At 47.2% G+C, this 25,146-nt stretch overlaps 1 long non-coding RNA gene across 1 annotated transcript; it reads left to right on the forward strand.

Annotated features, from left to right (window-relative positions):
* The first annotated feature begins 3,297 nt into the window (after positions 1-3,297).
* LOC148000000 (uncharacterized) lies at positions 3,298-16,299 on the forward strand. Its single transcript, XR_015642001.1, has 4 exons — positions 3,298-3,441; positions 8,231-8,397; positions 12,806-13,879; positions 15,010-16,299. It is a non-coding gene; the product is annotated as an uncharacterized LOC148000000 (long non-coding RNA).
* The last annotated feature ends 8,847 nt before the right edge of the window (positions 16,300-25,146 follow it).

Below are 25,146 nucleotides of genomic sequence, written 5' to 3' on the forward strand. Positions count from 1 at the left end.
GACTGCAAGAACGTTCTCTCATGAAATATTTCTTCAGAAATAATCTCTTAGGGCTGCTTCTCAATGTCTTAGCTTGGGTTTTTATTGCTGTGAAGAGACATCACAACCAAGGCAACTCTTATAAAGGAAAACATTTAATTGGGGCCAGCTTACAGTTTTAGAAGTTCAGTTTAATTATCATCATAGCGGAAGTATGGCATCATGCAGACATGGTGCTGGAAGGGCCGAGAGTTCTGCATCTTGATCCAAAAGCAGCCAGGAGGAGACCGCTGTGTTTCATACTAAGTATAACTTGAGCACATGTATGAGACCTCAAAGCCCGCCTACACAGTGGTAGCGTTCCTTCAACAAGGCCACGCCTACACCAATAGGACCACCCCCACTCCAAGGCCACGCCTGCTCCAACAAGGCCACACCTCCTAATAATGCTACTCCCTGTGGGCCAAGCATTCTAACACACTAGTCTATGGGAGCCAAACCTATTCAAACCACCACTCTCGACGATCATGTAGAAATGAAATTCCAGGCATGTTAGTACTTCAGAGACAGCTGGAGAGTTTGCACAGGGCTTTCCTATTTGTAAAGAACGCTGCAAAAACTGTCAAGGGAGGGAGTCGGAACAGGAATTTGTGAACATTCTCATCCATGTGGGTCGAGGGGACTGAGCAGAATCCTCTGCACTCCCAGATTTACCTTAAAGTCACCAGTGGGTATTTTATAGAGAGTTCAGATCCATAGGGGGATGTCTCAAAACTGTCAAATAAATCGCATCTCATTTAAACCCCACAAAACTCCACTGAAGGTAGGGAAACAGTCAAAGAAAGGCCTGTGCCTTGGCTTGAGCTTCCTCATAAGCAGAATCAAGAATAAGAATTTTGTAGAAAATCAAACTGGGAAACTCCTTTGGGGGGAACCAGAAGGGAGGCTCATCTAGAGAGCCTGGCTAGGCTCCAGGGTGGGCAGCTGGAGCCCAGTCCTGTAGAGAATTTATGTTCACAGCTCTTCCTAAAACAGTCTCCTCGAGGGCTGGAGATGACTCATCCGAGGACCTGGGTTCATTTCCCAGGACCCACACATTGGCTCACATCTGTAACTCCAGTTCCCAGGGTTCTGACACCTTCACACAGACATACATGTGGGTAAAACACCAATGCACATAAAATAAAAATATTAATAAAATATTAACAAAAAATTTATATATTTATAATATTAATATAAATATTGTATGGTGTGTTATATTATTATTTATAAATAATAACTATAAATTATAAAAATAAATAAAAAATTTTAATGTCTCCATAGGAGTGCACTGGGTATACTCCGGCACCCACTTCAGGCAGCTCACAGACACCTACAGCTTTTTTAGGCTCTGATGTCCTCTTCTCACCTCTGTGAGCATCAAAACACACACGTGGTGGCAAAGGCACAGAGAGGCACATAAATAAAAATAAAAGCAAATCTTTGAATTATTTCATTAATTAAAGTAAATTAAAGTCGTCCGTGGGCAGGGGGTGCAGCGCAGTGGAGGGAAGCTTGCTTGGCATGTTACAAAGTCCTGGGTTCGACTCCTAGTGCTACACAGTCATATAAATAAACCAGTAAGTTAGGAGCGCTCGAGGCTTTTGGTTTGTTACTTTGTTTCGTCTTCTCCCGGTAACACTAGGGTTAGAAGTTAAGGTCTTGAGAATGCTAGGCAGGAATTCCACCACTTAGCTACCCCGGGTCCTTGCCCTCGGTATTATTTTTAAAGAACCTGCTTTAAGTGAATGACACAGGCTGCCTGTCAAGGGTTAACTATTAGGGTGGAGGGGGGCGGGTTGTTAATGGTTAGAGGAAGCTTACTCTGCAGTGCATTGGAGCCCTGCTCCAGCCAGGCCGCTATGCTGTTCAAGTGAAGTCAGCTTTAGGCAGTCTCCAGGAAGTGCCTTCTCAGAGAACACCTTTTAGTCCGTTGGCAAATTGACAGAACAGTTAACCACAACAAGAGATGGAGCCTGGTCACAAGGAGTCTTGCCAGAGTTCTTTACCAGAATGTGTGGAGAGAAGGAAAGAGCATGCGCTAAGCGAAGCCCTTTCTACCATAAGAGGACCATTGGAACATAACTAGGAACTCAAAGGCCGGAGAGCCTGAAATTTGAGTGTCCAAGGACAGAAGACAGGCTAGCTCTCCAAAAGACACCCGCGGTTCCTTTGCCAGGTGCCCACAGACTGGCAGTTGCCCACGTTCTTGTGGGTGGTTTCTTGACTCAGTCGAAGTGCCCGTATAGTCTGGGAAAACGGTCATGAACACACCTATAAGCAGTTTTATCAGCTGCCGGGACACCTCGTAGCCTAGTCATCACGCTTCCCAGAAGGGAGCAAGGAACTCTTTTGAAGGTTGTTAAGTGGTGACCACCCACTTATACCACAGTTTCGTAGAGACAGGTTTTTCGCAAGGAAGGTTAATTTGAAGTAGCCCGGTAATATTACTCGCCTAGCATACAAAAACACCCTGAGTTCAATTTCCAGGACCACAAACAAAAGAAGTGGAAGATTAAAATTTAATCTTAAATTTTCTCTCCCCAGCGTGGTAGACACAGACCCAGTTTCCCCGTTGGTTTTATTGTCAGCTTGGCACAAGGTACAATTTTCTGGGAAAATGAAGCTCAGTTGAGAAAATGCCTCCATCCAGATGGCCGGTAGGCAAGTCTGTTGGTTATTTTCTTGATTAATGATTGAAGGGGAAGGCCCCGCCCACTGAGTGCTAGCCCCACCGAGGGCAGGTGGTACTGAGTTTGTATACAGAGGCGCGGGATGAGCAAACAGGAGACTAAGCCAGTAAGCAGTGTCCCCCAAAACCTCAGCTCTGTTCCTGCCCTGACTTCCTTCAGTGACAGTGTGATCTCAGAATTGTTAGAGGAAACAGCCTTTTTCCTCTCAAGAGTCATATTTGATCATGGTGATTTATTAGTACAAGAGAAACACTCAGACAGGGTTTTGTTGTTTTATCTTGTTTTTGTTTTCCCCGTGGTCCTGCATTGCAAGGCTTCATTGGGTGTATTTTCCTTCAGTGGGCTGTCAGTGGGTGGCAGGTCTCAGTCCCCACCTTCCCTGCTCACCCCCCACAGGGCAGGATCGTTGACACCCTTAATCTGCAGTACAAAACACTTGAACAATATTCTCTTTAGATGAGTGCTTTGAAGTTCATTATTTTCTAATCACAGTTTTTGGCAGGGAGCCTGTGTCATTCATTTAAACACCCTCCCTGCCTTGCTCTCCAAACCCCGCCTTTGCAGGAGACACCCTGGTTACTTTGTTGCACCTGTTCTCCAAGAGTAGCCATTTAGAGACCTGAGCCTGTGCCTGCTTTCTTCCGAGATCATCTGAAGTCTCTGGATGGCAGTGGGTCCACAGGGCTGCTGTTCTGGAGTGATATAGGTATTTTGGAGCATGGAATCAAAGGTAGGGGCTGGCTGGCCTGGGTCTGAAGGTTCTTAGTCTGGCAAACGTCACAGGTAATATTAATTGGAAACTAGAATCCGTGAGGTCCTAGAATCAGACAGGGGTGGTGACAGTTCGTGTATGTGTGTGTGTGGGTGGGTGGGGGACTGATAAGATCTACTATAGTCTCTTACCCTGTCTCCTGAAAGGGTAATTTGCTCCACGCTTGTCAGTCTCCAAGAAACTTCAAGAACAAATAACTCATGGCCACCATGTTCACTGCATCTCAACCAGTAATGAGGCTGAAGCCTTTATCCCATTAACTATCAATGCTTCGAAGGCTTGCGTTTTTTTTTTTTTTCTTTTTTCTTTTTTTCGGAGAAGGCGTGCTTTTTTAAAAAGAAATTTATGTAGGTATTATGTGTATTTGTAGATTTATGTAGGCACAGAGGACAACTTGAGGGGCTCAGTTCTCTCCTTCCCTCATGGCTTACTTCAATCAGAAGCATTTTCTGAGAGCTCAAGTGATAGCCCAGTCATTAAGAGCACTGGCTGTTCTTGCAGAATCCCGGGGTTCCCAGTACCCACACAGTGGCTCACATTTGATGTAATTCCGGTTCCATGGGGTCTGATGACCCCTTCTGTCCTTTACAGTAAGTAGGCACAAATGAGGTGCACATACATGTATGTATAAAAAAACACTGACTGTGTCTCCTTTTTTGTTCTTTTTTGAAACAGAGTTTGTCTGTGTAGCTCTGGCTGTCCTGGAACTCACTCTGTAGACCAGGCTGGCCTCAAAACCAGAGATCTGCCTGCCTCTGCCTCTGGAGAGCTAGGATTAAAGGCTTATGTCACCAACACCTGGCTAAAAGGGTAGCTTTAAAAAAAATAGTTGTATAGGCGTTTTCTGAATTAAATCTCTTTTGGTTAAAGCTTCATTCAGAGTTTTAACGAAATATAGTGAACAAACACTGCTTTAATAGGGAGCTAATAGTCCTGCACAGTTACGCCTAGGTAGGGAGACAAGAATTGGTTAATCTAATCCAGTACTTGGCCCACGACACTGGAGAGTTTGTTTAAGCAATTCTGTTTCTCAGCGCCAAAAAACATAAGTAAATTAAAATTCCTTACTGTATTGGGCAAATTTTAACAGATCCCAATTTCCTGTTGGTACTGTTTTCCAGAGGAGAACTAAAAATAAAATCTGTATATTTTACAAGCTATCAAAATAATTTACCTAACACCATCCCAGTGTAAAAACACATGTGAACGAGTGCCCAGGGGGGAAGCCACTGTGCCAGGAGTAGGAACCACATCGGGTCTCCCCAGCAAAGCAAGATTTTCACCCTGTTCAAGCAGAGCTTAGGGCCACCTTATAAACTATTTAAGATAGTAAATTTTTTTTTTGCTTAGAATTTTTTATAGTAAGTCAGCATTTTGTAGTTTCTCCCCAGCATTATAAGAACATCTCTCTGCCCTTGCTTATCAAATTTCAGCCATAACTGAAAGACTTTTTTAAGAAAAATATACAGCAAAACAGAACTTGAAGTTGGTGGGTTTGGAGACTGGAAAAACATAATCACCAGAAAAGCTGCGCAAACATTGATGGCTTCTTGCTAGATAGAGGAAAGCGAGTGGTAGGCCCTTAACCTCACCCACCTTTCCTGATTCAGAGAAACTTGACCCTATTAAAGCTGGGCCCAGGAACCCCATTTTCCAATTTCTTCCTTCTTGGAGTTTAGAAAGGTTTATCTTATCTCTCAGGCTTCCAAGACACAGAAGATAGTATGGAGAATGGAAAAACATTATATATTAGTTCCAGTGCCTTCCCTCAATGCCTGTAGAACTGTCAATCCATCTTTTAGTATTCATTGATTTCAAAGAGACGAACCCCATGGAACTGGGGCAGCTTAGGCAGCAGTCCGCTGAGCAGTGAGGCAGTGTTGATGAGGAAATGAGCAGCATCATGCTTAGTGTGGAAGCTGACCACTAGGTAGCGTACAATAGAACTGCTGAGGAACTTTCGTGAGGAGGTAAACTGTAGTCCATAGTCCATCTGTTCCCAGTGTGTCAAAAGCCGAGCCTGTCCTTGTTCAGGGGTCTCAAAGGGCGTCCCTTTGACCGTATGTAGGAAGCTCTACATTGCCTGCCTGCCTCAGGAGCCCGACCGGCTTGGGGCATGGCCTGGGCTCTTACATCTGTGGTCTCCAGGAAGTTGCCTTGAGATAGTGTTTTAAGGTGGGAGGCTGGGGAGAGGCTAAGGATCTGTCAGTGAAATGCTTCAAATGCAACCTCGAGGATCCAAGTTCGGATCCAGCACCCAGGTTAAATGCTGACCTAACTGCAGAGGGAAAACTACAGAGGTGCAGCCCTAACAGGAACATGCGTGCTGTGGGGGAAGGAGGTGTAAAAGGAGATATTATTAACATAAATGTAAATAGTAAATTTACCTGGCAGCTGTATTTCTTTGCCCTTGCTAGCCCCCAATAACCACACAGAGAAACCAAGATTTATTTCAGGCTGCACCTCAGTAGCTGGGTAAGTTAATCTGGCTACCTCCCAGCCATGATCCCAATGCTTGTATATTATTACTGATCTGACTCTTTGGGCTTCAAATGTTTCTTTCTCATGGTGTCTTCTTGGACCCTCTCCTAATGAATCTCTCTCTCTCTCTCTCTCTCTCTCTCTCTCTCTTTCTCTCTCTCTGTGTGTGTGTGTGACTGTGTGTGTCTGTCTGTCTCTGTATGTGTGTGTGCCTGTCTCTCTCAGTCTCTCTGTCTCTGTCTCTGTCTCTGTCTGTCTCTGTGTCTCTGTCTCTCTCTGTCTCTGTGTCTCTGTCTCTCTCTGTGTCTGTCTGTCTCTCTCTTTCTCTGTGTGTGTCTGTCTCTCTCAGTCTCTCTGTCTGTCTCTGTGTCAGTGTCTCTGTCTCTCTGTCTGTGTATGTGTGTCTGTCTGTCTCTCTTTTTCTGTGTGTGTCTGTCTCTCTCAGTCTCTCTATCTCTGTCTGTCTCTGTCTCTGTGTCTGTCTCTGTCTGTCTCTGTGTCTCTGTGTCTCTGTCTCTCTCTGTCTCTCTCTGTCTCTCTCTGTCTCTCTCTCTGTGTGTCTGTATGTCTGTCTGTCTGTCTCTTTCTGTGTGTGTGTCTGTCTCTCTCTCTCTCTCTCTTTCTCTCTCTCTCTCTCTTTCTCTCTCTCTCTCTCTCTCCTCCTAGCTGGAGGAAGCTCCTGCCCAAGTCTCTCTTCTGCCCAGCCATTGGGTGATCAGCATTTATTGACAAGGCCGAGAATAAATGGGAAGAATTGGTTCATAAACTTGAGACAGGAGATTCTGGTATGAGCCTTACAATGCTGTGTCGGGATTGAAGCAATTCCTGAGGGCAGAGATAGCAGCATTTGAATAACACAAGGACAAGCTTTATTCACACAGCGCACAGAACCGTGATGCCTAGGGGACCTTGAACATGATGAAAATTTACTGTGTGAAAATTTCAACTAACAAAAATAATTTATTTTTATTTTTTTTTTACGATTTTATTTTATTGTATATGAATACACTGTAGCTGCCTTCAGACACACCAGAAGAGGGCATCAGATCTCATTACACATGGTTGTGAGCCACCATGTGGTTGCTGGGATTTGAACTCAGGACCTCAGGAAGAGCAGTCGGTGCTCTTAATCACTGAGCCATCTCTCCAGCCCCCCAAAAATAAATTTTTAAAGGGTTTTTTTTAAAGGCAGGTGCTGGTGGCCCACACCTTTAATCCCAGCAGTTGAAAGGCAGATAGGCAGATAGGTGAGTCTGTGAGTTCAAAGCCACGCTGATCCACAGAGTCCAAGGACAGCCAGGGCTACACAAAGGAACCCTATCTTAAGTAAACATACAATTAAACAAAACCCAAACAAACAAACAAACATAAACAATTAAACAAAACCCAAGAATAAAACAAAACAAAAAACCTTTTGGGTATAATAACGTAGACCTGAGACAGAAACAGAAAGATCCCTGGGGCTCACGGCCAAACTATCAGCCTCAGGTTCTAATAAGAAACTCTGTTTCAAAAAACCAAGGTGAACGGCTACGGAGGATTGTCTCTGACCTCCACATATACAGGGGTCCACACGAGTAGCGCAACAAACAAACACCACTAAGTTAAGCAGGTGTTGTATTAGCAATGGGGTAAATCCAGCGACTTTTCTGTAGAATACCCACTGGCTGGCAGAAGATGGGGGGAAAGGTGCTTGAGAGGATGTAGCTGAATCACAGGGCCACGCCTCAGAAGAGCAGTGAGCTCCGGTCCTGAGAATCAGCCAGAGCCAAGCAGAGACACAAATGGGTAGGAACACGAACCCGAGACCAGTGGGTTCATGCAGACGTACAGTAGCGGCCGGATAAATGGATAAATGAACAGGAAAGCAAACCAACCCCATTAATACAAGAAGAACCAAGCTGAGAGGAGAAAGTTACCATTAGGCACCTGTGGTGGTTTGAATATTCTTGGCCCATAGAAAGTTGTACTGTTAGGAGGTGTGGTCTTATTGGAGGAAGTGCGCCACTATGGGGGTGGGCTTTGGAGGTCTCAGGCTCCACCCACTGTGAAAGAGAGCGTCCTCCTAGCTGACTGAGGATACCGGTCTTCTCCTGACTGCCTTTGAATGAAGATGTAGAACTCTCAGCTCCTCCTGCACCATACCTACCTGGATGCTGCCATGTTCCTGCCTTGATGATAATGGACTGGCCCTCTACCTGTCAGCCAGCCCCAATTAAATGCTGTCCTTTATAAGAGTTGCCTTGATCATGGTGTGTCTTCACAGCAATGGAATCCCTAACGAAGACCTGAGGCAGTGATGACTCCTGAGTGGAGAATAATATCTGGAAGAAACAGGATGCATGTGTTTTACAACACGTGTCTCCTTGATGCTGACACCGTACAGAGGGAAGCTGCAGGGGCCACAGGACCAAGACAGGACCAAGAAATGAGGTATCTGTAGAACATTGAGCCTGCTGGGCATACCATGCTGAGGGCAGAGTGGTATTAAATGTTCTTTGCTGAACCCCAACATAATCGAAGAAACCATGAGAGGAGTGCGGAAGAACCAACCAGTGCACTTGGACTGTGCACCAAGGTCACAGCTGGGGGGACAGATGAGGGAGAACAGAGGACCTGCCTCACACTAATGCTGACGGAGGGGCTAGGAGAACACGAGGGGACTCTGGACAGACAGCAGGGAAAGTGGCGAAGCTCTAGGTCTGTGGCTCATTAACAGCACGTCATTGATGCTGAGGCTTGAGTTCAGGGCTCCGTTATACAAGGTGCCAGCACTGAGGGTATTGGGACTCTCTGTTCTGTTCATAACCTTCTCATTGGTCTAACAGTCCAGGGTAGTGCCCTGGTGTGGTGTGTGTGTGTGTGTGTGTGTGTGTGTGTGTGTGTGCGCGCGTGTCTGTGTAGGACTCATGCTCCTGTGTAGGCAGATATACACAGAAGTCAGAGGACAACCTCAGCTGTCATTCCTCAGCCCCCATTCACTTGGATGTTCGGACAGGGTCTCTCATTGACCTCGATCTTGCCAAGTAGGCTAGGCTGCCTGGAGCACTGTCCTGACTGAGCCGTCTCCCCAGCTCCCGATCGAACATCATTTCAAAGTAAGAAAACAGAAAAGTGAGGTGGTGTGGCAGGGTATCCACTTAGTAACCATGAAGTTTGGACCCCAGCACCCTACATGTACATACAGAGACAAAGCAACGGCTGCGGAAGCCGTGTCCTTCCCCTGCCCCGGTGCTTCAGGTCGAAGCACCAAGCAGCTGTGACCATTTCCTATCACTTTTCCGTGATCTGGGCTGCTTCTCCTCAGGGGAGCCATGGCAGCCCCAAGAGAGCTGAGGTGGAACTTTATTTGTTCTGGAAAGCACAAGGAGACATGGGCTGCCGACAACAGGAATTATCTGAGCCTCAGTGCTAGCCAAGAGCTGGCCTTGGTTTAAGCAGAAACTGTAGACATGTTTGGGCAAGGTTGTTGAGCTGGGTTGGAGGGAGCTAAGGAAATGCTAGCCCTAATCTTGCCATGTTCACTCGAACATGTGAGGGCACTTGGGGAAGAGTGATGCAGGAACTCTTCACTTCCCAGAGGAACCCCCAGCAAGGGACTCCATTATCATGGGTCCCCTGCCCAAGGGTCCCACCAACCACAGAGAACTGATTGGATCTAGGATAGGATAGGAGACTGGAGGTAACACCCACCTAGATGGTCACATAACCTTCTAAGGACCCATTCACGTTTCTCCAACTTTATTCATTCTCCTCCCCGTTGCTTCCCTCTCCCTCCCCTGTGAGGGCATAGAAGCTTCCAGATCCATCTAGGCTTTGGGCTACCCACTTTGTTTACACCTGCTCCCCCATGTTCATAATAACTTTGTGAATTCCCCCTCTAGTTAGTCTGTCTACCATTTACTCACAGTCCCAGCGCTGGAACCGTCACAATGAAGAGGAAAACTCTCCAGTCTCCTGCAGGGTCACGTGTAAACGATGTGTCATGTGTCGTCACAATGTTCACAAGCTCCTTGTTGAAATGGCCAGGGGCAGCTCGCTGCCCTCTCCTTTCCCAAACACTGAGCACACTGACCAATCAGATAAATACTGAGCTAGGCGTGGTCACCCACAGTCGTGATCAGCATTCAGGAGGTGGGGGCAGGAGGATCAGAAACTTAATCATCCTTGGCTACAGAGTGAGTTGAGGATAGCCTGGGCTGCTTGAGATCCAGTTTGTAGAGTGTCGGGGATAGAATCCTGGGCCTGGAGGTATTCAAGGCTCTACAATCTGAGCTACCTCCCCAGGTCTCCACATCTTCTATTTTCCTTCCTCTTTCCCTAGCTCTTACGGAGTCCACATAAGCACATCTGAGGATGTTGGGAGAATATGCATTAATTCATAACTCATTAAGAATTTCCAGGACAACGTGTAACCTCCACATACATACGTAGGAGTGGGATGCCATAGGCTTCTCGCAAACCGTACGATACATGCTTACCCTTCCCTTGTTCAGGGGAAGGAGGGCAGAAACTCTGCACCTTGGGCGAGGGCTGGAACACACTGGTCCGCATATGCCGCCTTTGCGTAGGGACCATTCGGAGCCCAAGGCAGCTCTGGAGGAGCAGGTACAGAAGGGAAACTCCTTTAACCGTAGTGGAGGGTGCACTGTTCATACTTTGGGGTTGAGAAGATGGCTTATTAGTTAAGAGCACTCAATACTCTTATAGAGGAGGAGAGTTCAATTTTCACCACCCACACCCAGCAGCTCACAGTCCCTTGTAATTAGGGCACCACACCCAGGTGCACACATGCTCCCAGGGAGACACATCCATATGAATAAAAATAAATCCTTTTAAGATGGTTATGACGGTACATTTAAGATGAGGTATGCTGTACACCAACAGAAGCTGTGTGTTATAAATCTTACTATGTGGTCTTGGCTAGACCAGAACTTAATATGTAGATCAGGCTGGCCAGGCAGACCTTGAATTCATCCTCCTGCCTTTGCCTTCCACTGTAGGCTGTGTTTGTTTTCTGAGATGGGAATCCTATCACGTAGCCCAAGCTGGACTCAAACCCCTAATCCTTTAGTCTCTAACATCCCCAGTGCTGGGATGACCTGTGCGCCGCCACAGCCAGCAGAGTATGTGTGGTATGTGCACATGTATAGATGCATATGTGTGTGAGTGTGTGCACACATGTGTGCATACACATAATAGAGGTCAGAGATTGACATGCGTGTTTTCCTTTACCTCTCTTCACGCTATGTTGGCATAGGTTCTCATTGAACCTGGACTTCAATAACTCAGCCCGGGTCTTTGTCTCCTGAGGGTTAGGCTTGTAGATGGCTACCTGCTTGGCATCTATATAGGTCCTGGGGAATATAAATTCTGGTCCTCGGGATTGCTCAGCCCCCACTTTATCCACCCAGAGTCCCCAAAATTTAAAAAAAAAAAAAAGCCAGCCAGGCATGGCGGCACATGACTTAAAACTAGCACTCAAGAGTTGGAAATACATCTTAGTGGAAGAGTGCTTGCCTTGGCTTCAGTTCAAACCCTAGCATTGCCAGGAAAAACAGCAGCAACAACAACAACAACAAACATTAAAAATCCACAGGGTGGGGGTTGGGGATTTAGCTCAGTGGTAGAACGCTTGCCTAGCAAGCGCAAGGCCCTGGGTTCAGTCCCCAGCTCTGGAAAAAAAAAAAATTCGCAGGGTGGTGGTGGTGCACACTTTTGAGCCTAGCACTCAGGAGGCAGGGGAGGTAGATCTCTGAGTTCAAGGCTAATCTGCTCTACTGAGCAAGCCCAGGATAGCCAGGGCTACACAGAGAAACCCTGTCTCAATTAATTAATCAATTAATTAATTAATCAAAGAAAATAAAACTAGCACTCAAGAGGCAGAGGCAGGCAGATCTCTGTGAGTTAGGCTAGCCTGAAGGGGAAAAAAGAGGAAGAGGAGGATGAGGAGAGGAAAGAGAAGAAGGGAGGAGGGGGTAGAGGAGGAGGGAAAGGAAGAGGAGGAAGGAGGAGGGGAGGAGGAGCGGAAGGAGGGGAGGAGGAGGGGAAGAAGGGGAGGAGGAGGAGGAGAAGGGGAGGAGGAGGGGAAGGGGAGGAGGAGGAGGAGAAGGGGAGGAGGAGGGGAAGAAGGGGAGGAAGAGGAGAAGGGGAGGAGGAGGAGAAGGGGAGGAGGAGGGGAAGAAGGGGAGGAGGAGGGGAGAAGGGGAGGAGGAGGGGAAGAAGGGGAGGAGGAGGAGAAGGGGAGGAGGAGGAGAAGGGGAGGAGGAGAAGAAGGGGAGGAGGAGGGGAAGAAGGGGAGGAGGAGGAGAAGGGGAGGAGGAGGAGAAGGGGAGGAGGAGGAGAAGGGGAGGAGGAGGAGAAGAAGGGGAGGAGGAGGAGAAGAAGGGGAGGAGGAGGAGAAGGGGAGGAGGAGGAGGAGGAGAAGGGGAGGAGGAGGAGAAGCAGCAGCAGCATGTATGATTTAAGAGTGTGGCCATAAAACCATCATTCTAGCTTTGCCCTGTCAGCATTAGTCTCCGGCCAAGCCAAATGGAACCACGTCACCAGGAAGCATTTGTACCCACATTAGAGCAGAGACTCATCTCAGAGGCTTCCTTTCCAAGCTCCCACTCTAAGGACCACTGTGTCTGGATGACCTAAGCTGGCACGACCAACCTTTGCCCACTCCCACCCTCCACCAGCCTCATGCAACCAGAGATAGCTACACAGGTGATCCCAAATCATAAAAACACCTAGATTATTATAAGGATTTGGGTTTTTTGTTTATCTTTGTTTTCAGTGGTGGTGGTGGGTTCTTTTTGTTGTTGACATTTGTTTGTTGGTTTCCTTGTTACTCAAGTATGTGATTCTCCAACTTGAAGTTGGCAGCATCGCATCCCAACGTCAAAAAGTCAACAATCGTGTTGGGTCTAAAGTCAGATCAGTCCTACTTGCTTCAGGAGGGAATCAATGGACGAGCAGACTGACTCCCAACAGCAAGCCAGCGAAAAGCTCAACGAGACTCTTCACAACACAGAGGCTGGAGGTAGACAGTGGCCGCCTGGAGAGAATTCATGGTTTCCCTTCTTCCCGGTCTCGCAGTCTCTTCTCCCTCAGCTGCCTGCTGGGAAGGCATAGCTGGGCGGGGAAGGCAGAAAGAAGCCGAGCCTGCAGGTGCTTACATTTCCTGCCTGAGCACCCATCTTTCTTCCCCAGACGCGGAGGGCTCCCTCCAGGTGGAACCTGAACCCGTGACCTCCCCACATAAAGACATCGGTGACACCCACAGCACCATCTGGGGCTCATAAAATTGCGCTCTGTCTTTCCTTGGCTCCGCCCCCAACTCCCACCCCCACCCCCACCCCCTGCCGCCGCCGCACCCCCCCTGTTCAAAAGCTTCAGGGCCACATTCAGGACTACTCTGGTTTACCCGTGGACTTTAATTCAGAACACATTTCCACACAGAGAGGCAGAACAAAGCACAATAGTTCTGGAGTTCAATTTACATTCTCAGTCAGTGAAACAAAATGGAAATAAAAACCAGTTGTGAGAGAGTCACTTATAACCACTCCGCAGCTCCGAAAGTGCCTTTCCTAGTCATGGAAGAAAAGACGGCTTTTTTAAAGCCACCAGAGAAAATCTGAAGTGACCAAAAAAGGAGAGGTGAGGGATTTTTTTTTCCCCTCCTCGAATTTGTTTTAAAGTGGAGATGACAGTGTGTGAGCGCGAGCACCCTCAATCTGGCAGACACAAGGCTGTCTCACTATTTCCTGATGGATCTTTCCCTTCTCTTCTTCGCCTGGTTCAGCACTGCCAGGCACCAGCCACTCCGTGTGGTCCTGGGAAGTTTCCACACAAGTAACTCAAGTTTTCTTAACCAGGCTTCCTAGATGACGGCCGAGCTTGGGTAATGTGCCAGCACCGAGATTTCCAGGTACCTATCTGCTGTCATAAGTAATGCCTGGCTTATTCTCAGGGTGGGGGGGTAGGGAGTAGGGAGGGCGGTGGGGGGAATCCCAAGTATTAACAGATGGATACATCTCCAGGCATCGTGTCAGCTACCCAGTTTAAAAGCTCCGTGCTGGAGTGTGTTGCACTCACATGATTAGAAGGGTTTTAAGATGCTGGTGATGAAGGGCTCCCCTGTTCATGTTATCTAGACCCCACAGAAATGGCCGCGGGAGCCCAGAAAGAGGTTCAACTGCAAGTTACTTGTACATTCTCTCATACCAGCAGTTACGTGAACGCTCGCTGTTCCATGGGTGCCCAGTTGCGGCTATTCCGTGTATCCCCTTCCTCTTCTAACTGCTGAGTCAAAACCCTGAAACATCTGAGACCCCAGACAAGTTTCCTTGTGCCCACAGAGAATGTTGGGTTTTTGTTTGTTTCTGGAAAGTCTCTCCCACAACGTGTGGCTGTGTTTTGGAGAACGTTTCTACTATTATACACTTCCTGAGGGCATGCAGACTCACATGCTGGTTTCTGTAAGTGAGGTTTTTAGCCTCATGCGTGGTATGGCGCTGTGTAAATCTGTGGCTTGTTAAGTATTTACAGAAGAACATTAATGCTATAATCCAAAGTAAATATGGGGACTTTAGATTTATTTTCAGTATTTTTTTCAAATGCATTTTATTTTTATTCATACACTGTGTATAGATGTGTGTGCCTGTGCGTGATGTATGTATTTGTGTATGCATACATGCATGTGTATGCTTGTATGTGGGTATGTGCATGTGTTTAAGATGCCTGATAAAACAAGAATAGGGTGTCAGATCCCCTGGAGCTGGAGTTACAGGCAGTTTTGAACAGCCTGACATGGATCCTGGGATTTGAACTCGGGGCCCCTGGAAGAGCGGCACATGGTTTTAAGTGCTGAGCCGTCTCTCCAGCCCCTATTGTTCGCTGTTTACACTTTTTAAAAAGAAAAACATTTGAAGATGCTTGCTAAGGAAATCTGCTCAGACGTACATTTGGACGCTGTTGTCTGAACTAGTTAAGAACAAGATCTGTTAGCCTCTCCAGTCCCCGGTTCCTAACCTCTCACTTCCTGGCTGGTTTCCCTAGCTTCCATCAGGTTTAGTTTGCTGTGCTTCCGTTTAGACCTCACTACTCCAAGGAAGGTTCTGTGGGAGAAAGGAAGGTGCTGACCTGCTCCTGCAGCTTCTTCTGGAGGCTACTAAGGCCAGAAGCACCCGACACAAATCTGACATTGTTCCCAGCCAGGGTGTAGGATCACGAGAGACCTGTTTTATGAGAACATCGTGGTATAGGATCGATATGGTATAAAAGGCCAACTGCTCCCTCCAGATAAGCGGGTGGGCCATGTATACAAACACTTCCAGTTCAACACGAAGCAACAGAGCAGATGCCCTGTGAGCCCTGTGCCAGCCAGAAGGGAAAGACTCAGCCGGGTGAAGCCGGAGAACAGACAAGGAAAAAGTTACTTTGTAAAGATTTATACCAAAGTCAAAATTTCCTTAAAAATAAACAAACCTATTGGCAGTACTCTCGTGTTCTCAGATCTAAGTCTTTTCTGTTAAAAGGACTTTGTACATATTCTTCTGTGCCATTATAAAATGTTTCATAACACTTCATCCTTTGAAGAAATAAGACACAGCCTCCCCTGGTATCCACGGGGCATTGGCAATGGCGTCAGAAACACCCTAGAGAAAACCAAAGGCCATGAGTGCTCAGTCACAGAGCCTATACGCCGTCCTCTGCCTAAACAGCCATCCAGAGGATGACAAGATCCAGCCTGCACCAGCGGAACCCACTCAGGGCACAGACAAGGAGGACAACGGAGAGTCCACACTCACACTGTGCTGGGTGGAGGCTGAGACTACAGCACTGTGGTGCTTGCGGCTCTCGGAGTTCAGCTTTGCCTTGGGAACGTTTTAGAATCGTTTTCAGATATGTTTTTCCAACCAACTGTACTCCATGGGTAAAGAATCTGTGGATACAGAAGGAGGATTGTGCCTCACGTCTGTAACTGTGGCATCTTTATTGCGCTCACAAATGTGATAATTTTCACATATACTCCGACCCCTCCTTCCAGTCAGTGTTTAGGCTTTCCTATTTATTCTTTGTTTCTTTAAAAAACCAGGATCCACGAGCCGGAGTTGGCTTGGTGACTAAGAGCTCCGGCTACTCTGGCAGAGGACCTAGGCTCTGCTCCTAGAACCTGTGTAGCAGCTCACCGCCTTCCCTAACTCTAGTTCCAGGGGATCTGATGCCCTCTTCAGGCAACAGGTATGAATGCAGGCAAAAACAACAACAACAACAGCAAGAACTTACACGTATAAGGAAAGAAAAATAAACCTTTAATAAATAAAAATGATTCTGGGTCCTTCTGGGACTTAAAGGTGTGGTGATTTGGGTTCTGCAGAACTGTATGTACCCTCAAAACTGGTTAGGGCATCAATACGTTATCTCTCGGATGGGAGGAGGTAAGTAAATAACAAAAAAGAAGCGAGTGAGTGAGTGAGTGAGTGAGTGAGTGAGTGAGTCTGCCCACTGCATCCTACCATGGGGCTGGATGGCCCATCCTGCACCTCCATTCCTGTGGATTTTTGCTTGGCACTGAGGCTGCATCTGTTGTCATGAGCAACGGTTGTTAGGTTTTGTCTCCTCCCAGAGTTGTTGTTGTTGTTGTTTCTTTTTTAAGAATTATTTATTTATTGTATGTCTTCCCAGGATTATTTTTAAAGGTTGGTTATTTATTTATTTATTTATTTATTTATTTATTTATTTATTTAATGTATGTGAGTGCACTGTTGCTATCTTCAGATGCACCAGAAGAGGGCGCCAGATCCCAATACAGATGGTTGTGAGCCACCATGTGGTTGCTGGGAACTGAACTCAGGACCTCTGGAAGAGCAGTCAGTGATCTTAACCGCTGAGCCATCTCTCCAGCCGACTCCCCCAGGGTTATTCTTCTGTTCTCCCTCTGTCCTCATCTTCCCTGTAAACTGAAAGTTAGGTCTGAATACTTGGTGAGATTTTGGTCCAGATGTTTGGGCAGCAGCACTGTGGAGAGCTCCACGTGTTGTTTTGCCTTTTGTAGTTTTTGTTTGTTCGTTTGTTTGCTTGTTTGAAAGATAGAGGCTCATGACACAGACGAGGGTGGTTTTGAACCCCTGTCCCTGCCCCTTGGCACCAAGCTCCTTTACCTGCGGAGCCACCTCAACTCACAAGCTTTACTCTAAGGTAGTGATTCATTTGTTTGCCGAGTCTGAGAGGGTTCCCCGATCTTTTGTCTACACTGGAAACAGAAAGTCAGTTTGACGCTGGGAGCTGGAAGAGTTCAGTCTGAGCCTGGAGGCCTGGGGACCAGGAGCTCAGGGTCAAGAGACCTAATGTCCTAAGACTGAGTGAGCCCAAGCTTTCCCAGTGTTTGTGGTCAATTCGGGCTCTCTACAGATCGGATAACGACCTGTAAGGGTCATGGTGGAGGAAGTCTGCCTCCTGCATGACCACCGATTCAAATGCTAAATTTCTTCCGGAAATGCCCCTACAGACACCTTCACAGGTAATGCTTAACCAGCTCTGCGGTCAGCGCATGGCCCAGAAAGGTGAGTGTGTAAAGTCATGGCTGCCACTCAGCAGGCTGTCCTGAGTTCCCTTCTGGATCCCCAGTGAACGAGACAGAACAATTCCTTTACGGACTGGAGAAATAACTCAGCTGGTGAAGTGCTTGCTGGGCGAGCGTAAGGACCCGGGTTTGATTCCTAGAACCCATGTGAAAACCAGGCATAGTCACATAGCACTTACAGTCTGAACACTAGGCAGAGGGAGACAGGGTAGTCCCTGGGGCTCACCAGACAGTCAGTCTTCCCTAACAAGTGAGCATAGGTCTCAGAGGGAGACTGAGTCTCAGAAAACAATGTTATCCCCTGGCCTCCACGTCCACACATATGTGCACATACATGCACACCATTTCTATAACCTGTAATCATAGTACTCAAGAGACAGAGGGAGAAGGATCCCAGCAAGCTTGGTATCATATGATGCCACTGCCATCAACAAATGGGTGTCACATGCTCTGGCTCTCTGGTCACATTTTCAGAAAAGAGGGTGACTAGGAACTGTGCGGGGAAACAGCCAAGAAGTCTCCCTAGGGGCAGGAGAGACAGCTTAATGAATAAGAGTACAGATTGTTCTCCCAGAGAATCCAAGGTTAGTAGCTCAAGTCTCATTCTCAGCACCCATGCTGGGTGGCTCACAACCTCCTGGAACCCCAGCTCCAGAGGATCTGATTCCTCTGGCCTCTGCGGGCACAAGCTTGTGCATAGGCCTCCACCTCCACCTCTCTAGCTCCCCACAGAGCACCCCACACATCACTCGCACCCTCCCACACTCCTCACACACATACATGCACAGGTGCATGCGCGTGCGCACACACACACACACACACACACACACACACACACTTAAAAATAATTAGAAACTGGTCTTTTAAAAAATTAAAGATCTGGAGAGATGGCTCAGTGGTTAAGAGCACTAGCTGCTTTCCCAGAGATCCTGAGTTCAATTCCCAGCAACCACATGGTGGCTCACAACCATCTGTAATGAGATCTGATGCCCTCTTCTGGTGTGTCTGAAGACAGTTTATTTATATACATAAAATAAATAAATAAATAAATCTTTAAAACAAACAACAACAAAAAATCCCATAAATCTTACTCATGTACTCATGGTAGAGCAGGATAAAACAAGCAAAAAACATATTCATAGTCTAGTATTTTTTTTCTTTTTCTTTTTCTTTTCTTTTTCTTTTTTTTTTTTTCGGAGCTGGGGACTGAACCCAGGGCCTTGCGCTTGCTAGGCAAGAGCTCTACCGCTGAGCTAAGTCCCCAACCCCTTAGTATTTATTTTTAAATCTTATTTTATGTGTAAGGGGTGGTTTGCCTACCTGCGTGTATATCTGGTATACATATATGTATGCACGAACACATGCTGTGGCATGCGTGTGGAGGTCAGAGGTCAGTTTGTGGGAGCCAGTTCTCTCCTCCGATCATGTTTGTTCTGGGGACAGTACTCAGATTGTCCGGCTTGGCAGCAGGTGCCTTTACCAAGCAAGGCGTCTTGCCAGCTCTGTATTGTTTTCATATCAAAAAATGACCTAAATATCCATCTGTAGGTGAATTCTAAATTAAGATAACATTCAAAACCAGATAGATAGATAGGCATTACTTACGACATACCAGTATGAAAGAGAGAGACTGATTTACAAAGACTGACCACGGTAAACCTTCAAGACCAAATGGAGAAAAGCAAGTAACACCGAAAGGGAAGAGAATGCTGTGTTTTTCAGCTAAGAGTAAGAGGATGACAGTCCCACACCCACCTGGCCCAAGGGCACACAGCCAGAGTCTGAAGGAGGCATGGTTAACAGTGTGTGTGTCCAGTGATGAAGAGGGTGGGATCGAGCAGTGTTCACCGTTGTTGGGTCTTTCTGTAGCCTCAGCAGGCCTGGAACTCTCTCTGTAGACCAGCCTGGGCCTGCACTCTTACTTTTCAGGAAACCAAAGGCCCAGATAAAGTCTGTGGACTACTAAAAGCCTATCTTTGCTATGACCCCACCTTGTCCCCCTAAAGACAAGCAGCAGAATGTGAGAAAGACACACATACACACACACACACACACACACACACACACACACACACACACACACACTTTCAGTTTGCCCAAATGCAGCTCAACAAACAAAAATCTCTTTCCCAACTCCAGGGCTGGTTCTTTTTCACAAATGCGTTTCAGGGCTTTAGTTGATGAAATTAATGCTTGCAAAATACCTAACGACTTATTTCCTTTGTGGTGAAATGCCACAACCTCCGATCTTGCACACGCATGGGAAGAAGTGTACCACTCTGTGCCTGTGTGCGCAGAGCAGGCTGTGTACAGCAATGGAGCAGTAATGGCCTGTAAGCTCCCCAGGGTTCTAATCTAACTATTCCATCCCAACGCCCTTGATTGATTATTTTTGTCAAGATTAGCTAGGAAACTCTTTGATGAAGTTAAATAGGGTGGACAGACACCAGTGTTAGGAGGTAATCTGTGAACGCTTTATCACGTCTATGACAAGACGGCTTGTAAATCAGTGAGGAGTCCCTTTATCAAGGAACTTGCTTGAGAAATATTAGCTGAACTGCACGGTGGGCTTAAATCAACTGACATCATTGATTTATGCTCCAGCACAAGCTCCCAAGTGTGGAGCACTCTTGTTTGTAGACCGAGAGGGGCACAGGAACAGGCATGTAAGCGTCTACTCGTCCATTCTACCTGTTGGCATCTGAAAAAGCCTTCTTCAAAGTTCCCACCATGATTGGGATTTCTTGATTTTGCCCGTACACTTGTGTCAACCTTTGCTTTCTGTATTTCTTAGCGATGTTATTAGGTATGTACAAGTTTGTAATAATTGTATCTTGCTAGCATATATATATATATATGTGTATATATATATATATATATATATATATATATATATATATATATATTCCTCTTACACCTGATGAGGTAGTCAAATACAGAGCTAACATGATTCTTGCTTTCTCTTCTATGTAGGAGTAGCTGTTTTGTTCCAGATGTCACACAAAAGGATCACATGCTAGAGGGTTGGTCCCAGCACAGGGTAGGGGGAGGCTACCCAGGGAGGTGGGCGTGGCTGGCGGAAGCAGGTCACTGGAGGCAGGTGCCTAGGACTACATCTTGCTCTTGCCCCAAGTGTCCTCCATCATAGGTTCCTGCTTCCATACGTGCTGCCTTACTACTACGGAAAAACAACAGAGCCAAGGATTTACGGCCAGAAACCTCAACCCATCAGCTAAAAGATTAACGGTTCCTCCCTTGAAATTGTTAACTTCAAGTCTTTAGTCATAGCAACAAAAGCTCTAATGTGTAAGAACTGGCCCTCCAGTGTATTTCCTTCTCTGTCTCAGGTTAGGCTCCTAGGGGAGCCTCCAGGATGCGAGGACGTTTAGGGAGGAGCTGGCACACTGCAGACACACTGCGTGCTCTGGAGGCGGGGCTCACTGGCCTGACAATGCTCCTTCTCATTCAAGTCAACACTGTGGGTTTTGTTGCAACCACAAGGTCTTAGGCTAATCTCAAGCCAAAGCAAGACCCTGTTTAAAAAAGAAGAGGAGGCGCCTGGGGGGGGGAGGGATAGCAGAAGTCCCCAGTTTGGTTCCCAGCACCTTTGTCAGACAACCTACAAGCACCTGTAACTCCAGCTCCAGGGGGACCTGACACCCGTTTCTAGGCTCTAGGGATGGGCACCCTCACTCACACATGCATGGATTAACACACATGCACACATAACTAAAAATAAAATGGTTCTTTTTTTTTTTTTTTTTTTTGGTTCTTTTTTTCGGAGCTGGGGACCGAACCCAGGGCCTTGCGCTTCCTAGGCAAGCGCTCTACCACTGAGCTAAATCCCCAACCCCTAATAAAATGGTTCTTTAAGAGATAATACTAAAAAGGAAAGGCAAGAAAAAAGCCGGCATTGTGTATTCTTCGGATGCTGCGGTAGGTAGGAGGGTCACCAATTTGATGGCACCATGGGTTGGAGACTGGGACCCTGTCTCAAAAGTGGGGGAGGGAGCTGGGGTTGTAGCTCAGTTGTGGCACATATAACGCCCTGAGTTTTAGCTAAACACCTTTAACCCCAGCATTTGGGAGGCGGAGGCAAGCAGATCTTTGAGTTCAAGACCAGCCTGGTCTATAGAGTAAGTTCCAGGACAGCCAGGGCTACACAGAGAAAACCCGTCTTAAAAAAAAAAAATTCTGACTGCTCAGGATACCCAAAACTGCCATCTCAGAAAAAAATCATAATAATGACTTGTATGTTTATGTATAACTGAATTTGTAACTAATTTAGACCTCCGATTTATCGTGTCTTCTCTTCGGTTCTATTTTTCCCTTTTGACTTTTGCAGAGTTAATTTGTTCTGTTTTGCTTGAGAGTCCCCCGTCAGGCATCTATTCATACTGATCATCTTTAGCGAAAGATAACAGTAAGTCAAAGCTCATGGCTGGCCTTGAGTTCCCAGAGATCCAAGCGCTTCTGCGTCCTGGGTGCTGGGATCAAAGGCGTTTGCCCCTACGCCCAGCACCACATGGACAGCTCTCCTCCAAGATTTTCTACTCCATGTGGGATTGTTGGTATTTTATTGTAGCTTAAATATTGGGGACGTTTTATTTTTATTATCCAGCCCATGCTCAGCTTTTGGTTTCTTATTGACACACGTTTATTTAGCTTGTGTGCGTATGTGGGCACACGGGTGGAGATCAGGGAATAACTTGCCGTAGCTGGCTGTCTGCCTCTACCTGGGGATCACACACAAGTGCTCAGGCTTGGCAGCATTTGCCCTCTGAGCTGTCCCACCAGTCCCTTGCTAAGTTTCTTGTATCCATTTCAAATGACCACACTTAGAGGAAAACCAATCTATTTGGAGGTCAAGTTGCTCCACATGGTTGGCAAATACTTTACTGGAGCGGTCTCCTGGGCCCTAACTAATATATCTTAATGACACCAACTGCTGGTTCGTCTTTTGTCAACTTGACACAAGCTGAAGTGGTCTGAAGAAAGGAAACTTCAACTGAGAAAATGCCTCCATAAGAGGTGACTGTAGCTTTTCTGTGTTCTCCGTAGACCCGTGAGCAGGGATGGCCTTGGTATGCAGGACGATGCCGCTAGTTTGTGGACCTGTATGTGCCGCAGAAATGCTCCGCGAGCAACCGCATCATTGCTGCCATGCGTCCATCCAGATGAATGTGGCCGAGGTTGACAGGAGCAAAGGCCGATTTAATGGCCAGTTTAAAACCTACGGCATCTGCGGGGCCATTTGCAGGATGGGCGAGTCAGAAGATTCTATTCTCCGATTGGCTAAGGCTGAAGGAATTGTCTCAAAGAACTTTTGAGCCAGAAGAAATCGGGAATCATTTGTTATAAATAAAAGTGATAATAAGTACCTGTGGGGGAAGGGGGAAGAGGTGACTGTAGGCAAGCCTGTAGGGTATTTTCATAATTAGTGAGCGCTGCAAGAGGGCCCAGCCCATTGTGGGTGGGGCTATTCCTGGGTTCTATAAGAAAGCCCTGGGGAGCAAGTCAGCAAGCAGCACCGCTCCCCTCCCCTCCCCTCGGTCTCTGCATCAGCTCCTGCCTCCAGGTTCCTACCCTGTTTGAGTGCCTGTCCTGACTTCCTTCGGTGACAGTGACGAATAAGACACACACACACACACACACACACACACACACACACACACACACACACACACTTTCAGTTTGCCCAAATGCAGCTCAACAAATAAAAATCTCTTTCCCAACTCCAGGGCTGGTTCTTTTTCACAAATGCGTTTCAGGGCTTTAGTTGATGAAGTTAATGCTTGCAAAATACCTAACGACTTATTTCCTTTGTGGTGAAATGCCACAACCTCCGATCTTGCACACGCATGGGAAGAAGTGTACCACTCTGTGCCTGTGTGCGCAGAGCAGGCTGTGTACAGCAATGGAGCAGTAATGGCCTGTAAGCTCCCCAGGGTTCTAATCTAACTATTCCATCCCAACGCCCTTGATTGATTATTTTTGTCAAGATTAGCTAGGAAACTCTTTGATGAGGTTAAATAGGGTGGACAGACACCAGTGTTAGGAGGTAATCTGTGACGAGAGAGAGGAGGAGAGTAAAGTAGAGTAGTAGAGGCCGCCCAAGAGAACATGGAGAGAGAGGGGGGAGGGAATGAGGAGGGAGAGGGTAAAGAGCAAGAGGAGAAAGCAAGATCAGGAGAGAGCCAGAGAGAGAGAGAGAGAGAGAGAGAGAGAGAGAGAGAGAGAGAGAGAGAGAGAGGGGGGAGGGGGGGAGGGGAGGGGAGGAGAGGAGACGGGGAGAGGGGGGAGAGGGGAGGGGGCAAGCAGCCCCTTTTATAGTGAGTCAGGTGCACCTGGCTGTTGCCAGGTAACCGTGGGGCAGAGCCTAGACTAAATGCCAACGGTCCATGTCCCGTGTCTCATCTGTAATGGTGTAAGGCAACCGGTGGAAAGGCCAATCCAGGTGGGCAATGAACTGCAAAGAGATCTGTGGACTTTCTCCAGGTTTAGCAAGAACAACAAGGTGTCTGAGCAGGCGACAGTACACCAGGGGCTGAAATCCGCAAGATAAAAGTAGCGATGGGTAGAAAGTCAAGATCACGGAATGTGCTGCGTGAGCCAGACACAGCGGTGAACAGGAAAGAAGACACTGACCCCAGTCGAGGCTTACGGAGGCATGGTTTTCGTGAATGACAGGGACGGAGGCTTCCTGGCTCAGCCTACCTCTTAGCCTGCTCACCCAGCTTGTACCATTACATTAGAGTAGGTTGTACCATTACGTTAGAGCAGGTTGTACCATTCGTTAGAGCAGATTGGAACTCACCTAGCTCTGCTCACTGACTGGCCAAGTCACTACACACTAACTCAGCCCCGACAGCCATAACCCCAGGGCCCCAGAATTCCACGCGTGGATTGCTTCCTCTCTTCACTGCAACATGGATCCTGCCTCAGCTGCGGCGCTTGCTCCCTCTTCTTGCACAGAGAAAAGCAGAAGTCCTCACTCTCTGCAGGTTATTTTTTTCTGAGCACACTCACCCCTTCCTCTTCTCTGTCCCAGCACTGACCAGAGCAGGGGTCTCGAAGCTTGTCTCTAAGCGGTTGTTGACACATTCTCTCCCTGCCGTCTGTGAGGCCAGAACCCTCTGCAGCTGTACTGAGTTAATCTCATCAGGAACCGTATGTGCTACGATTTATTCCTTATTTGAAAATGTGTTCTCTAGTGCTGGGGAGACAGCTCAGTGGTTAAGGGACTTGTCGTGTGTACACGAGGCCCGAGTGAGAACCCCAGAACCTCTGTAAGGAGTCAGCATGCCGGATGAACTCATAATCCAGAACTGGGGGGGGGGGGTCGAGGACAAGCCAAGCCCTGGGGCTCACTGGCCAGTCAGTCTAGCCTGCATCCCCAACTGCACTGAGCAGTCTGCTATCTCTTAGAGACCTCCATTATCCTGCCACCTCTCTGCCCACCTTCATCAGACCTGAGGAACCCTAACCTTACAGGTAAATGTAGCCCCCCTACCCTGCCTCAAGGTCATTTCTTTTTGTAAGACACGGAATTATTTCAGACAACCAAAGAGATAAAAATCCAGAGTTGTGAGGCAGGATCGTAATGGATA

The sequence above is a fragment of the Rattus norvegicus genome, chromosome 17 (genome assembly GCF_021556685.1).
Source record: "Rattus norvegicus strain SHRSP/BbbUtx chromosome 17, alternate assembly SHRSP_T2T, whole genome shotgun sequence".
Taxonomy (NCBI): domain Eukaryota; kingdom Metazoa; phylum Chordata; class Mammalia; order Rodentia; family Muridae; genus Rattus; species Rattus norvegicus.